The sequence below is a fragment of the Oryx dammah genome, unplaced genomic scaffold (genome assembly GCF_014754425.2).
Source record: "Oryx dammah isolate SB20612 unplaced genomic scaffold, SCBI_Odam_1.1 HiC_scaffold_23, whole genome shotgun sequence".
NCBI classification, from domain to species: Eukaryota; Metazoa; Chordata; class Mammalia; order Artiodactyla; family Bovidae; genus Oryx; species Oryx dammah.
In genome coordinates this window covers 66,122,161-66,136,778 of record NW_024070207.1, presented here as the reverse complement: position 1 = coordinate 66,136,778, position 14,618 = coordinate 66,122,161, and the positions used below count along the sequence as shown (strand labels likewise).

Sequence of the window (14,618 nt, the reverse complement as noted above, 5' to 3'; positions counted from 1 at the left end):
AGGTGTAACCTATGGAATGGGAAGAAATGGGCTACATTTTCTATCTTAAGAAAACCCAACACAAAAGTTATTATGAAACTAACGACCAAAGGAGGATTTAGTAGTAAACTAAGAATAGAGTGCTTAGTTGAATTAGGCCATGAAGCATGCACACACCGCCCATCACCCTCCTCAAATAATCATGATGCACTCAAATTTACTTACATGCACCAACCATATGAAAGGAGACAAATCATAACAATGTAAGCATACTGGAAAGTGTGCTTGGACAAATCAAGATATAGTTTAAGCAAAGCACCTAGTTTACACCTAGAGGATTTCACACACTATGAATATCTTGAAGTAAACCTAGCCCAAAACTTCATTTCTAACTAAATAACCAAAATAAGATAAAACAAAACATTTACCCTCCAATTTAAAGTATAGGAGATAGGGATTCAAGCTAAGATGGTGGAGAAATAGGACAAGGAGACCACTTTCTCCCTCACAAATCCATCAAAAGAACATTTCAACGCTGAGTAAATTCAACAAAACAACTTCTGAATGCCAGCAGAGGACATCAGGCACCCAGAAAAGTAGATCATTGTCTTCAAAAACAGGTAGGAAAAAATATAAAAAATGGAAAAAAAAAAAGAGAGACAAAAGAGGTAGGGAGAGAGCTCCGTCCCAGGAAGGGAGTCTTAAAAAGAGAGAAGTTTCCAAACACCAGGAAACACTCTCACTGCAGAGTCTGTGGCGAGCCTTGGAAGCACAGAGGGCAACATAACAGGGAGGAAAAATAAATAAATAATTAAAACCCACAGATTACAAGCCCAACGGTAACTCCCCCAGCGGAGAAGCAGCGCCAACGCCTGCATCTGCCACTAGCAAGTGGGGGCTGGGCAGGGAGGCATAGGCTGCAGTGCTTTTTAAGAATCAGAGACCAGAATGCCCCAAGTGTAATCAGAGTGAACTAACTTGGGCTAGAAAACCAGACTGTGGGATAGCTACACCGTGAAAAGCTCTAACATAAGACACCGCCAAGACCACACACAGAACAAAGGATGGAACAGAATTAGTCGGCTGCAGACCATCCCCCTCCGGTGACAGGCAGCCAGAGCCGGAAGGGCCGGAAGGGGGCAATCACAGCCCCAGAGAGACATTAACTACCAAACTGCAAGCAAGCTTCTTCACTAACTAAGACTTCTTGGGGTTCTGGACAGTCACCATCTGCCTAAGAAGGGGCGCCAATTGTACACCCAGAATACTGAGCATCAGGGACAGGAAAGGCAATAAGTCACAGCAACTGCACTCACAAACACCCAAGCTACTCGGACCTGGGAAGGGCACAAAACGCAGGCCCCACCAAGTCTGTGCCTCTGAGGACTACCTGAGTGCCTGAGCCTGAGCGGCTTAGGCCAGCGAGGTGCATGCAGCCCAGGGCCGGCCTCCAACAGTTTCTGGCGGAGGAACCTAGACCCTGAGTGGTGTGTGCCGTGAGCGGGGGCAGGCCCAGGGTGCCTGTGACACTGCAAGCACACACCAGTGTTATATGTTTGCAGCATCCCTCGCTCCCCACAGCGTGACTGAACAAGTGAGCCTTAAAAAAAGTGTCCACCACTGCCTTCCTTGCGTCAGGGTGGAAAACAGACACTGAAGAGACCAGCAAACAGAAGAAGCTAAAACAGAGGGAACTGCCTTGGAAGTGACAGGTGCAATAGATTAAAACCCTGTCCTTAGTACTGACTACATAGGAAGGGGCCTATAGATCTTGAGAAATATAAGCCGGACCAAGGAACTATCTGAAAATGAACTGACCCCACACTGCCCACAACAACACCAGAGAAAGTCCCAGATATACCTTTACTATTTTTACGATCAGTCTTTTTTTTATTATTATTATTTTCTTTTTCTTCTTTTTTTAAACCTTTTTTTTAATTTTTAAGCCCTCTATTTCTCCTTTAATTTTTATTTTTATAGCCTACTATTACTTTTCAAAAAGAAGAGACCCTATTTTTAAAGCAAATGCCATATATATATTTTTTGTGGTTGTTGTTGTTTTTTAATAATTCTTGTGACTTTTTTTCTTTCTTCTTCTTCTTCTTTTCTTTAATATTGTATTTTTGAAGATCCAATCTCTACTCTAGATTTTTAATCTTTGCTTTTTGGTATTTGTTATCAATTTTGTACCTTTAAAAACCCCATCTTCAGTACCCATTTTTACTTGAGAGCCAGATTACTGGTTTGACTGCTCTCTCCTCCTTTGGACTCTCCTTTTTCACCACCAGGTCGCCTCTATCTCCTCCCTCCCCCTTCTCTTCTCTACCCAACTCTGTGAATCTCTGTGTGTTCCAGATGGTGGAGACCACTTAGGGAAGTGATTACTGGCTGGATCTGTCTCTCTCCTTTTCATTTCCCTCTTTAATCCTCCTGGCCACCTCTGTCTCCTTCCTCCCTCTCCTCTTCACTGTAAACTCCGTGAACTTCTCTGAGTGGTCCAGACAGTGAAGCAAACATAAGGAAGTAATTACTGGCTAGCTTGCTTTCTCCTCTTTTGATCCCAACTCATCTCATTCCAGTCACATCTAACTCCCCTCTCCCTCTTCTCTTCCCCATGTAACTCAGTGAACCTCTCTGGGTGTCCCTCAATGTGGAGAAACTTTTCATCTTTAATCTAGATGTTTTATCATCAGTGCTGTATAGATGGAGAAGTCTTGAAGCTACTGTAAAAATAAAACTGAAAACCAGAAGCAGGAGGCTTAAGTCCAAATCCTGAGAACATCAGAGAACTCCTGACTCCAGGGAACATTTATCGATAGGAGCTCATCAAATGCTTCCATACCTACACTGAAACCAAGCACCACCCAAAGGCCAACAAGTTCCAGAGCAAGATATACCATGCAAATTCCCCAGCAACACAGGAACACACCCCTGAGCTTCAATATACAGGCAGCTCAAAGTTACTCCAAAACCATTGACGTCTCATAACTCATTACTGGACACTTCATTACACTCCAGAGAGAAGAAATCCAGCTCCATCCACCAAAACCCCAACACAAGCTTCCCCTAACCAAGAAACCTTGACAAGCCACTGATACAACCCCACCCACAGTGAGGAAACTCCATAGTAAAGAGAACTCCACAAACTGCCAGAATACAGAAAGGCCACCTCAATTTCAACAATATAACCAAGATAAAGAGACAGAGGAATACCCAGCAGGTAAAGGAACAGTATAAATGCTCACCAAACCAAATAAAAGAGGAAGAGGTAGAGAATCTACCTGATAAAGAATTCTGAATAATGATAGTGAAAATGATCCAAAATCTTGAAATCAAAATGGAATCACAGATAACTAGCCTGGAGACAAGGATTGAGAAGATGCAAGAAAGGTGTAACAAGGACCCAGAAGAAATTAAAAAGAGTCAATATATAATGAATACTGTAATAAATGAGATCAGAAACACTCTGGAGGCAACAAATAGTAGAATAACGGAGGCAGAAGATAGCATTAGTGAAATAGAAGATAGAATGGTAGAAATAAATGAATCAGAGAGAAAAAAGAAAAGCAAAATAAAAGAAATGAAGACAATCTCAGAGACCTTCAGGAAAACATGAAACTCCAAGATTCAAATTATAGGAGTCCCAGAAGAAGAAGACAAAAAGAAAGACCATGAGACAATACTTGAGGAGATAATAGTTGAAAACTTCCCTAAAATGGGGAAGGAAATAATCACCCAAGTCCAAGAAACCCAGAGAGTCCCAAACAGGATAAACCCAAGGTGAAACACCCCAAGACACATATTAATCACATTAACAAAGATCAAACACAAAGAACAAATATTAAAAGCAGCAAGGGGAAAACAACAAATAACACACAAGGGTATTCCCATAAGGATAACAGCTGATCTTTCAATAGAAGCTCTTTAGGCCAGGACGGAATGGCAAGACATACTTAAAGTGATGAAAGAAAATAACCTACAGCCCAGATTACTGTACCCAGCAAGGACTTCATTCAAATATGAAGGAGAAATCAAAAGCTTTACAGACAAGCAAAAGCTGAGAGAATTCAGCACCACCAAACCAGCTCTCCAAAAAATGCTAAAAGATCTTCTCTAGACAGGAAACACAAAAAGGGTGTATAAACCCGAACTCAAAACAATAAAGTAAATGGCAACGGGATAATACTTATCTATAATCACCTTAAATGTAAATGAGTTGAATGCCTCAATGAAAAGACAAAGGCTGGCTGAATGGACACAAAAAACAGACCTCTATATATGTTGTCTACAAGAGACCCACCTTAAAAGAAGGGGCACATACAGACTGAAAGTGAACGGCCGGAAAAAGATATTCCATGCAAATAGAGACCAAAAGAAAGCAGGAGTAGCAATACTCATATCAGATAAAATTGACTTTAAAACAAAGGCTGTAAAAAGAGACAAAGAAGACCACTACATAATGATCAAAGAATCAATCCAAGAAGAAGATATAACCATTATAAATATATATGCACCCAACATAAGAGCACCACAATATGTAAGACAAATGCTAACAATTATGAAAGGGGAAATTAACAATAACACAATAATAGTGGGAGACTTTAATACACCACTCACACCTATGGACAGATCAACTAAACAGAAAATTAACAAAGAAACACAAACTTTAAATGATACAATAGACTAGTTAGACCTAATTGATATCTATAGGACGTTTCACCCCAAAACAATGAATTTCACCTTTTTCTCATGTGCTCATGGAAACTTCTCCAGGATAGATCACATTCTGGGCCATAAATCTAGCCTGATGTATTAAAAAAAATTGAAATCATTCCAAGCATCTTTTCTGACCATAGTGCATTAATATTAGATCTCAATTACAGGAGAAAAACTATTAAAAATTGCAACATAAGGATGCTGAGCACCACACTTCTAAATAACCAACAAATCACAGAAGAAATCAAAAAAAGAAATCAAAATATGCATAGAAATGAATGAAAATGAAAACACAAAAACACAAAACCTGTGGGACTCTATAAAAGCAGTGCTAAGAGGAAAGTTCATAGCAATAAAGGCATACCTCAAGAAACAAGAAAAAAGTCAAATAAATAACATAACTCTACACCTAAAGCACCTATAAAAGGAAGAAGTGGAGAACCCCAGGGTTAGTAGAAGGAAAGAAATCTTAAAAATTAGCGGCAGAAATAAATACACAAGAAACAAAAGAGACCATATCAAAAATCAACAAAGCCAAAAGCTGGTTCTTTGAAAGGATAAATAAAATTGGCAAACCACTAGCCAGACTCATCAAGAAATAAGGGGAGAAAAATCAAATCCACAGAATTAGAAATGATGATGGAGAGATCACAACAGACAACACAGACATACAAAGGCTCATAGGAGATTACTATCAGCAATTATATGCCAATCAAATGGACAAAGTGGAAGAAATAGACAAATTCTTAGAAAAGTACAACTTTCCAAAACAGAACCAGGAAGAAATAGAAAATCTTAACAGACCAATCACAAGCACAGAAATTGAAACTGTAAACAGAAATCTTCCAGGAAACAAAAGCCCAGGTCCAGATGGCTTCACAGCTGAACTGTACCAAAAATTTAGAGAAGAGCTAACACCTATCCTACTCAAACTCTTCCAGAAAATTTCAGAGGAAAGTAAATTTCCAAACTCATTCTATGAGGCCACCATCACCCTAATACCAAAACCTGACAAAGATGCCACATAAAAAGAAACTACAGGCCAATATCACTGATGAACATAGATGCAAAAATCCTTAAGAAAATTCTAGCAATCAGAATCCAACAACACATTAAAAAGATCATACACCATGACCAAGTGGGCTTTATCCCAGGGATGCAAGGATTCTTCAATATCCTCAAATCAATCAATGTAATACACCACATTAACAAATTGAAAAATAAAAGCCATATGATTATCTCAATAGATGTAGGGAAAGCCTTTGACAAAATTCAACATCCATTTATGATAAAAACTCTCCAGAGAGCAGGAATAGAAGGAACATACCCTAACATAATAAAAGCTATATATGACAAATCCACAGCAAACATTATCCTCAATGGTGAAAAATTGAAAGCATTTCCCTTAAGTCAGGAACAAGACAAGGGTGCCCACTTTCACCGCTACTATTCAACATAGTTCTGGAAGTTTTGGCCACAGCAATCTGAGCAGAAAAAGAAATAAAAGGAATCCAAATTGGAAAAGAAGAAGTAAAACTCTCACTGTTTGCAGATGACATGATCCTCTACATAGGAAACGGTAAAGACTCCGCCAGAAAATTACTAGAGCAAATCAATGAATATAGTAAAGGTGCAGGATATAAAATCAACACACAGAAATGCCTTGCATTCCTATACACTAATAATGAGAAAGTAGAAAAGGAAATTAAGGAAACAATTCCATTCACCATTGCAACGAAAAGAATAAAATACTTAGGAATATATCTACCTAAAGAAACTAAAGACCTATATATATAGAAAACTATAAAACACTGGTGAAAGAAATCAAAAAGGACACTAATAGATGGAGAAATAGACCATGTTCATGGATCGGAAGAATCAATATAGTGAAAACGAGTATACTACTCAAAGCAATCTACAGATTCAGTGCAATCCCTATCAAGCTACCAAGGATATTTCTCACAGAGCTAGAACAAATAATTTCACAATTTGTATGGAAATGCAAAAAACCTCGAATGGTCAAAGCAATCTTGAGAAAGAAGAATGGAACTGGAGGAATCAACCTGCCTGACTTCAGGCTCTACTACAAAGCCACAGTCATCAAGACAGTATGGTACTGGCACAAAGACAGAAATATAGATCAATGGAACAAAATAGATAGCCCACAGATAAATCCATACACCTATGGACACCTTATCTTCAACAAAGGAGGCAAGAATATACAATGGAGAAAAGACAATCTCTTTAACAAGTGCTGCTGGGAAAACTGGTCAACCACTTGTAAAAGATGAAACTAGAACACTTTCTAACACCATACACAAATATAAATTCAAAATGAATCAAAGATCTAAATGTAAGACCAGAAACTATAAAACTCCTAGAGGAGAACATAGGCAAAACACTCTCCGACATAAATCACAGCAGGATCCTCTATGATCCACCTCCCAGAATGTTGGAAATAAAAGCAAAAATAAACAAATGGGATCTAATTAAAATTAAAAGCTTCTGCCCAACAAAGGAAACTATAAGCAAGGTGAAAAGACAGCCTTCGGAGTGGGAGAAAATAATAGCAAATGAAGCAACTGACAAACAACTAATCTCAAAAATATACAAGCAACTCCTGCAGCTCAATTCCAGAAAAATAAATGACCCAATCAAAAAATGGGCCAAAGAACTAAATAGACATTTCTCCAAAGAAGACATACAGATGGCTAACAAACACATGAAAACATGCTCAACATCACTCATTATCATAGAAATGCAAATCAAGACCACAATGAGGTATCATTTCACACCAGTCAGAATGGCTGTGATCCAAAAGTCTACAAGCAATAAATGCTGGAGAGGGTGTGGAGAAAAGGGAACCCTCTTACACTGTTGGTGGGAATGCAAACTAGTACAGCCACTATGGAGAATAGTGTGGAGATTGCTTAAAAAACTGGAAATAGAACTGCTTTATGTCCCTGCAATCCCACATCTGGGCATACACACTGAGGAAACCAGAATTGAAAGAGACACGTGTACTCCAAAGTTCATTGCAGCACTGTTTATAGTAGCCAGGACTTGGAAGCAACCTATCCATCAGCAGATGAATGGATAAGAAAGCTGTGGTACATATACACAATGGAGTATTACTCAGCCATTAAAAAGAAGACATTTGAATCGGTTCTAATGAGGTGGATGAAACTGGAGCTGATTATTCAGAGTGAAGTAAGCCAGAAAGAAACACACCAATACTGTATACTAACACATATATATGGAAGTTAGAAAGATGGTAAGGATAACCCTTTATGTGAGACAGCAAAAGAGACACAGATGTATAGAGCAGACTTTTGGACTCTGTGGGAGAGGGCGAGGGTGGGATGATTTGGGAGAATGGCATTGAAACATGCATACTATCATGTAAGAAATGAATGGCCAGTCTAGGTTCTATACAGGATACCGGATGCTTGGGGTTGGTGCACTAGGATGACCCAGAGAGATGCTATGAGGAGGGTGGTGGGAGGGGGTTCCGGATTGGGAACTCATGTACACCCGTGGTGGATTCATGTCAATGTATGGCAAAACCAATTCAGTATTGTAACGTAAAGAAATATACAAAATATAGGAGATAGAAATTCTAAATATGGTGCTATAGAGTAAGTACTTCAAGGGAAAGATGAAAGAAAAAATTAAAGTCCAAAAAGCAAAGAAAATCCCTTTTACATTTTGCATAATTGGTTAACTAGCAAAAAACTTAACAAAATGAATTTTAGCTTAGTAACCAAAAACCAGACGAGCTGCTTATGAACAGTTTATTATTTTGGGGGGCTCCAAAATCACTGCAGATGGTGTTTGCAGCCATGAAATTAAATGACGCTCACCTCTTGGAAGGAAAGTTATGACCAACCTAGATAGCATATTCAAAAGCAGAGACATTACTTTGCCAACAATGGTCCACCTAGTCAAGGCTATGGTTTTTCCAGTGGTCATGTATGGATGAGAGAGTTGGGTTGTGAAGACGGCTGAGCGCTGAAGAATTGATGCTTTTGAATTGTGGTGTTGGAGAAGGCTCTTGAGAGTCCCCTGGACTGCAAGGAGATCCAACCAGTCCATTCTGAAGGAGATCAGCCCTGGGATTTCTTTGGAAGGAATGATGCTAAAGCTGAAACTCCAGTACTTTGGCCACCTCATGCGAAGAGTTGACTCATTGGAAAAGACTCTGATGCTGGGAGAGATTGGGGACAGGAGGAGAAGGGGACGACAGAGGATGAGATGGCTGGATGGCATCACTGACTCAATGGACGTGAGTGTGAGTGAACTCCTGGAGTTGGTGATGGGCAGGGAGGCCTGGTGTGCTGCGATTCATGGGGTCACAAAGAGTCAGACACGACTGAGCGACTGAACTGAACTGAACTATAGATTGAATGACAAAATACATATAAAATATTAAGTACAGTGACCAATACATAGTAAATGTATAAAAACTGGAGTTACAATAATATTAGTATAAATTTCAGATATCAGTAAAGACAAGATTGATTACTCTATTCCAAGCAATATACTATACTAATCATAGCCCTGTGAGCATTTTTTATACTATGAGAGCCAGCACTTATACAATTTTTCATTTACCTTTTTCTTGATATGTTTTAATGTCATCTGAAAAATTATACCTTGCTATCACTGTTTTATCTGTAAACGTTATATTCTCATCTTTATTAAAATATTTTATTTTTTCTATTTTTAAAGTTTTAATTTTTAAAATTAGAGTATAATTACTTTACAATATTGTGACAGCTTCTGCTATACATTAACATGAATCACCTATAAGAATACATATGTCTCTCTCTCTTGAACTGCACGCCCCATCCCATTACTCTAGGTTGTCACAAAGCACTAGCATTAGATTCCTTGAGTCACAGAGCAAATGTCCACTGGCTATTTTTTTACATGTGCGTGCTATGGTAATGTATATGTTTCATTGCTACTCTCTCAGATCATCCGACCATTTCCCCACTGTGTCTAAAAATCTGTTCATTATGTCTGTGTCTCCATTGCTGCCCTGCCAGTGGGATCATCAGTACTATCTTTCTAGATTCCATATATATGCATTAATATGTGATATTTGTCTTTCTCTTTCTGAGTTACTTCACTCTGTATAATAGGCTCCAGGTTCATCTAGCTCATTAGAGTTGATTCATATATGTACCTTTTTATAGCTGAGTAGTATTCCATTGTGTATATGTGCCACAACTTCTTTATCCTGTCATAGGTCGATGAACACCTAGGTTGCCATGGCCTAGCTATTGTAAGTAGTGCTTGAATGAACATTGGGGTACATATGACTTTTTCAATTATGGTTTCCTCAAGGTATATGCCCAACAGTGGGATTCCTGGGGTATCAGTTCAGTTCAATTGTTCGGTCATGTCCAACTCTTTGCGACCCCATGGACTTCAGCATGCCAGGCCTCCCTGTCCATCACCAACTCCTAGAGCCTGCTGAAACTCATGTCTATTGAATCGGTGATGCCATCCAACTATCTCACCCTCTTTTGTCCCCTTCTCCTCCCACCTTCAATCTTTCCCAGTATCAGGGTCTTTTCCAGTGAGTCAGTTCTTTGCATCAGGTGGCTGAAGTATTGGAGTTTCAGCTTCAGCATCAGTCCTTCCAATGAATATTTGGGACTGATTTCCTTTAGGATTGACTGATTTGATTTCCTTGCACTTCAAGGGACTCTCAAGAGTCTTTTCCAAAACCACAGTTCAAAAGCAACAATTCTTTGGCACTCATATGGTAGTTTTATTCCTAGTATTTTAAAAAATTTTCATACTGTTCTCCATAGGGCCTATATCAATTTTCTTTCTCACTAATAGTGCAAGAGCATTCCCTTTTCTCCACATCCTCTTCATCATTTATTGCTTGTAGACTTTTTGATGATGGCTATTCTGACCAGTGTGAGATGATACCTCATTGTAATTTTGATTTGCATTTCTCTAAGAATGTGCAATGTTGAGAATCTTTTCATGGGTTTACTAGCCATCTGGATGCCTTCTTTGGAGAAATGTCTCTTTAGGTCATCTGCTCATGTTTTGATTGTTTGTTTTCCTGTTATTTAGCTGTATGAGCTGTTTGTATATGTTGGAGATTAATCCTTTATCAGTAGTTTCATTTGCTATTAATTTCTTCCATTCTGAGAGGTTTTTCACCTTGCTTATAGTTTCCTTAGTTGTGCAAAAGCTTTTAATTCAGTCCCATTTATTTATTTTTGTTTTTGTTTCCATTAGTCTAGAAGAAAAAAAAAGGAAAGTTAAGTAGCTCAGGTGTGTCTGACTCTTTGCGACCCCATGGACTGTAGCCTACCAGGCTTCTCCGTCCATGGGATTTTCCAGGCAAGAATACTGGAGTGGGTTGCCATTTCTCTGGAGATGGGTCAAAGAGGATCTTGCTGTGATTTATGTCAGAGTATTCGGTTTTCCTCTATGAGTTTTATAGTTTCTGATATTGTATTTAGTTCTTTAATACATTTTGATCTTATGTTTGTGTATGGTGTTAGGTGGTCCTCATGGTAAAGAGCCTGTGTGTCAATGCAGTAGACATAGAGATGCTGATTTGATCCTTGTGTTGGGAAGATCCCCTGGAGGAGGGCATGGTAACCCACTCCAGTATTCTTGCTTAGAGAATCCCATGGAGAGAGGAGCCTGGTGGGCTACAGTCCTTGAGGTCACAAGGAGTTGGACAGGACTAAAGCAACTGAGCATGCATGCATGGTGTTTGAAGTGTTCTAATATCGTTCTTTTACATGTAGCAAACCAGCTTTTCCAGCACCACTTATTGATGAGACTATCTTTTCTCTACTATAGTTTTGCCTCCTTTGTCAAAGTTAAGGTGCCCATTAATGCACAGATTTATCTCTGGGGTTTCTATCTTGTTCCATTGGTCTATATTTTTGGTTTTGTGCCAGTACCATACTGTTTTGATGACTATGGCATTGTAGTATAGTTTGAAGTCAGGAAGATTGATTACTTCAGCTCCATTCCTCTTTCTCAAGATTGCCTTGGCTATTTGGAATCTTTTGTGTTTTCATGCAATTTGTTCTGATTCTGTGAAAAATACCGTTGCTGGTTTGATAGAGATTGCATTAAATATATAGATTAATTTGGGTGCATGCTCAGTCACTTTAATCATGGCCAACTCTTTGCGATCCTGTGGACTGTAGCTAGGCTCCTCAGTCCATGGGATTCTCCAGGCATGAATACTGGAGTGGTTCACCATTCCTTTCTCCAAGGGATCTTCCTGACCCAGGGATTGAATCCACATTTTTTATGTATCCTGCATTGGCAGGTGGCTTCTTTACTACAAGCACCACCTATGAAGCCCAGATTGCTTTGGGTAGTAGAGTAATTTTCATTTTATTAATTTTTCCAATTCAATAACATGGTATATCTCTCCATCTGTTTGTGTCATCTTTGATTTTTTTCATCACTATCTTATAGTTTCCTCCATATAGATTTTTTCTCTTTAAGTAAATTTATTCCTAATTATTTGATTCTCTTGTTGCAATGGTGAATGGGATTGTTTCCTTAAGTTCTGTTTCTGATCTTTCAGTGTTAAGTGTATAGGTATGCAAGGATTTCTGTGCATTTATTTTATATCTTGTGCTTCACTGTATTCATTGATTGGTTCCAGTAACTTTCTGGTGGCATCTTTAGGTTTTCTGTGTAGAGAATTATGTCATTTACAAGCAGTGACAGTTTTACTTATTTTCCAATCTGGATTTTTCAAAATTTCTTCATCTTCTCTGATTGCTGTGGCTAGGACCTCCAGAATCTTGTTGAATAACAGTGGTGAATGTGTAACAGTGGTGAATGTGGGCACCCTTGTCTTGTTCTTGATTTTAGAAGAAGCACTTTCAGTTTTTCACCATTGAGTAGTATAAGGTTTCCTGTGGGTTTGGCATATATGGCCTCTATAACGTTGAAGTGTGTTCCTTCTATATCTACTTTCTGGAAGGTTTGATTTATTTATTTTATTTTTTTTATCATATACGTTGTTGAAAAAGCAGCCTCTTGATGAAAGTGAAAGTGGAGAGTGAAAAAGTTGGCTTAAATCTCAACATTCAGAAAACGAAGATCATGGCATCTGGCCCCATCACTTCATGGGAAATAGATGGGGAAACAGTGGAAACAGTGTCAGAATTTATTTTGGGGGGCTTCAAAATCACTGCAGATGGTGACTGCAGCCATGAAATTAAAAGACACTTACTCCTTGGAAGAAAAGTTATGACCAACTTAGATAGCATATTGAAAAGCAGAGACATTACTTTGCTGACTAAGGTCCGTCTAGTCAAGGCTATGGTTTTTCCAGTGGTCATGTATGGATGTGAGAGTTGGACTGTGAACAAGGCTGAGTGCCAAAGAATTGATGCTTTTGAACTGTGGTGTTGGAGAAGACTCTTGAGAGTCTCTTGGACTGCAAGGAGATACAATCAGTCCATCCTCAAGGAGATCAGCCCTGGGAATTCTTTGGAAGGAATGATGCTAAAGCTGAAACTCCAGTACTTTGGCCACCTCATGCAAAGAGTTGACTCATTGGAAAAGACTCTGATGCTGGGAGAGATTGGGGGCAGGAGGAGAAGGGGACGACAGAGGATGAGATGGCTGGATGGCATCACTGACTCGATGGACATGAGTCTGAGTGAACTCCAGGAGTTGGTGATGGGCAGGGAGGCCTGGCATGCTGCAGTTCATGGGGTTGCAAAGAGTCAGACACGACTGAGTGACTGAACTGAACTGAACTGATGGTTCTTGAATTTTGTCAAAGGCTTTCTCTGTATGTATTGGGATGATCATATAGTTTTATTTTTCAATTTTTTAATATGATGCATCACATGGCTTTGCATATATCGAAGAATTCTTACATCCCTGAGATAAAGCCCATTTGATCATGGTATATGATCTTTTTAATGTGCTATTGGACTCTGTTTACTAGAATTTTGTTGAAGATTTTTGCATAGAAGTTGCAAAAATATATTGGCCTCTCATTTTCTTTTTTTGTATGGTGTCTTTGTCTGGTTTTGGTATCAAGGTGATGGTGACTTTGTAGAATGAGTTTGGAAGTCTTCCTTCCGCTGAAATTTTCTGGAAGAGTTTTAGCAGGAAAGGTGTTAGATATACTCTAAACTTTTGATAGAATTCGCCTGTGACACCATGTGGCCATGGGCTTTGTTGTTGTTTTAAGATTTTCAATACAGTTTTAATTTCTGTGTTTGTGATTGGTCTATTTATATTTTCTATTTCTTCCTGGTTCAGTTTTGGAAGGCTATACTCTTAAGAATTTGTCCATTTCTTCTATGTTGTCTATTTTATTGGCATATACTTGCTAATAGTAGTCTCTTACTATCTTATGTATTTCTGTGTTGTTTGTTGTAACCTATTTTTCATCTCCAATTTTATTGATTTGAGTCTTCTTCCCCCGACCCTTTTTTTTTTTTTTTTGATGAGTCTGGCTAATGGTTAGTCAATGTGCTTTATCTTTTCAAGGAATCAGCTTTTAGTTTTATTGATATTTGGTATTGTCTTCATTTCTTTTTCATTTATTTCTGTTCTGATCTCTATGATTTCTTTCCTTCTACTAATTTGGGGGGGGTTAATTTTTCTTTTCCTAGATGCTATAGGTGTAAGGTTAGGTTGTTTATTTGATGTCTGTCTTGTTTCTTGTTTCTTGAGGTAGGCATATATTGCTATAAACTTCTTTCTTAGCTCTTAGCATTGTTTTTACTGCATTCCATAACTTTTGAGTAGTGTTTTCATTGTCATTTTTTTCCTAGGCATATTTTGACTTCTTTTTTGATTTCTTTAGTGATCTGTTGGTTATTCAGAAGTGTGCTTTTTGGCCTCCATGTATGTGTGTTTGCAGTTTTTTTTTTTTTTCCTGCAGCTGA

General features: G+C 38.6%; 1 long non-coding RNA gene across 1 annotated transcript; it reads right to left on the bottom strand.

The window, feature by feature from the left end:
• Nucleotides 1–372: 372 nt before the first annotated feature.
• On the bottom strand, nt 373–8,379 carry LOC120881954. Its single transcript, XR_005725366.1, has 3 exons — nt 8,294–8,379; nt 6,151–6,156; nt 373–408 (listed from the first exon to the last, which is right to left on the bottom strand). It is a non-coding gene; the product is annotated as an uncharacterized LOC120881954 (long non-coding RNA).
• Between the last annotated feature and the right edge of the window lie 6,239 nt (nt 8,380–14,618).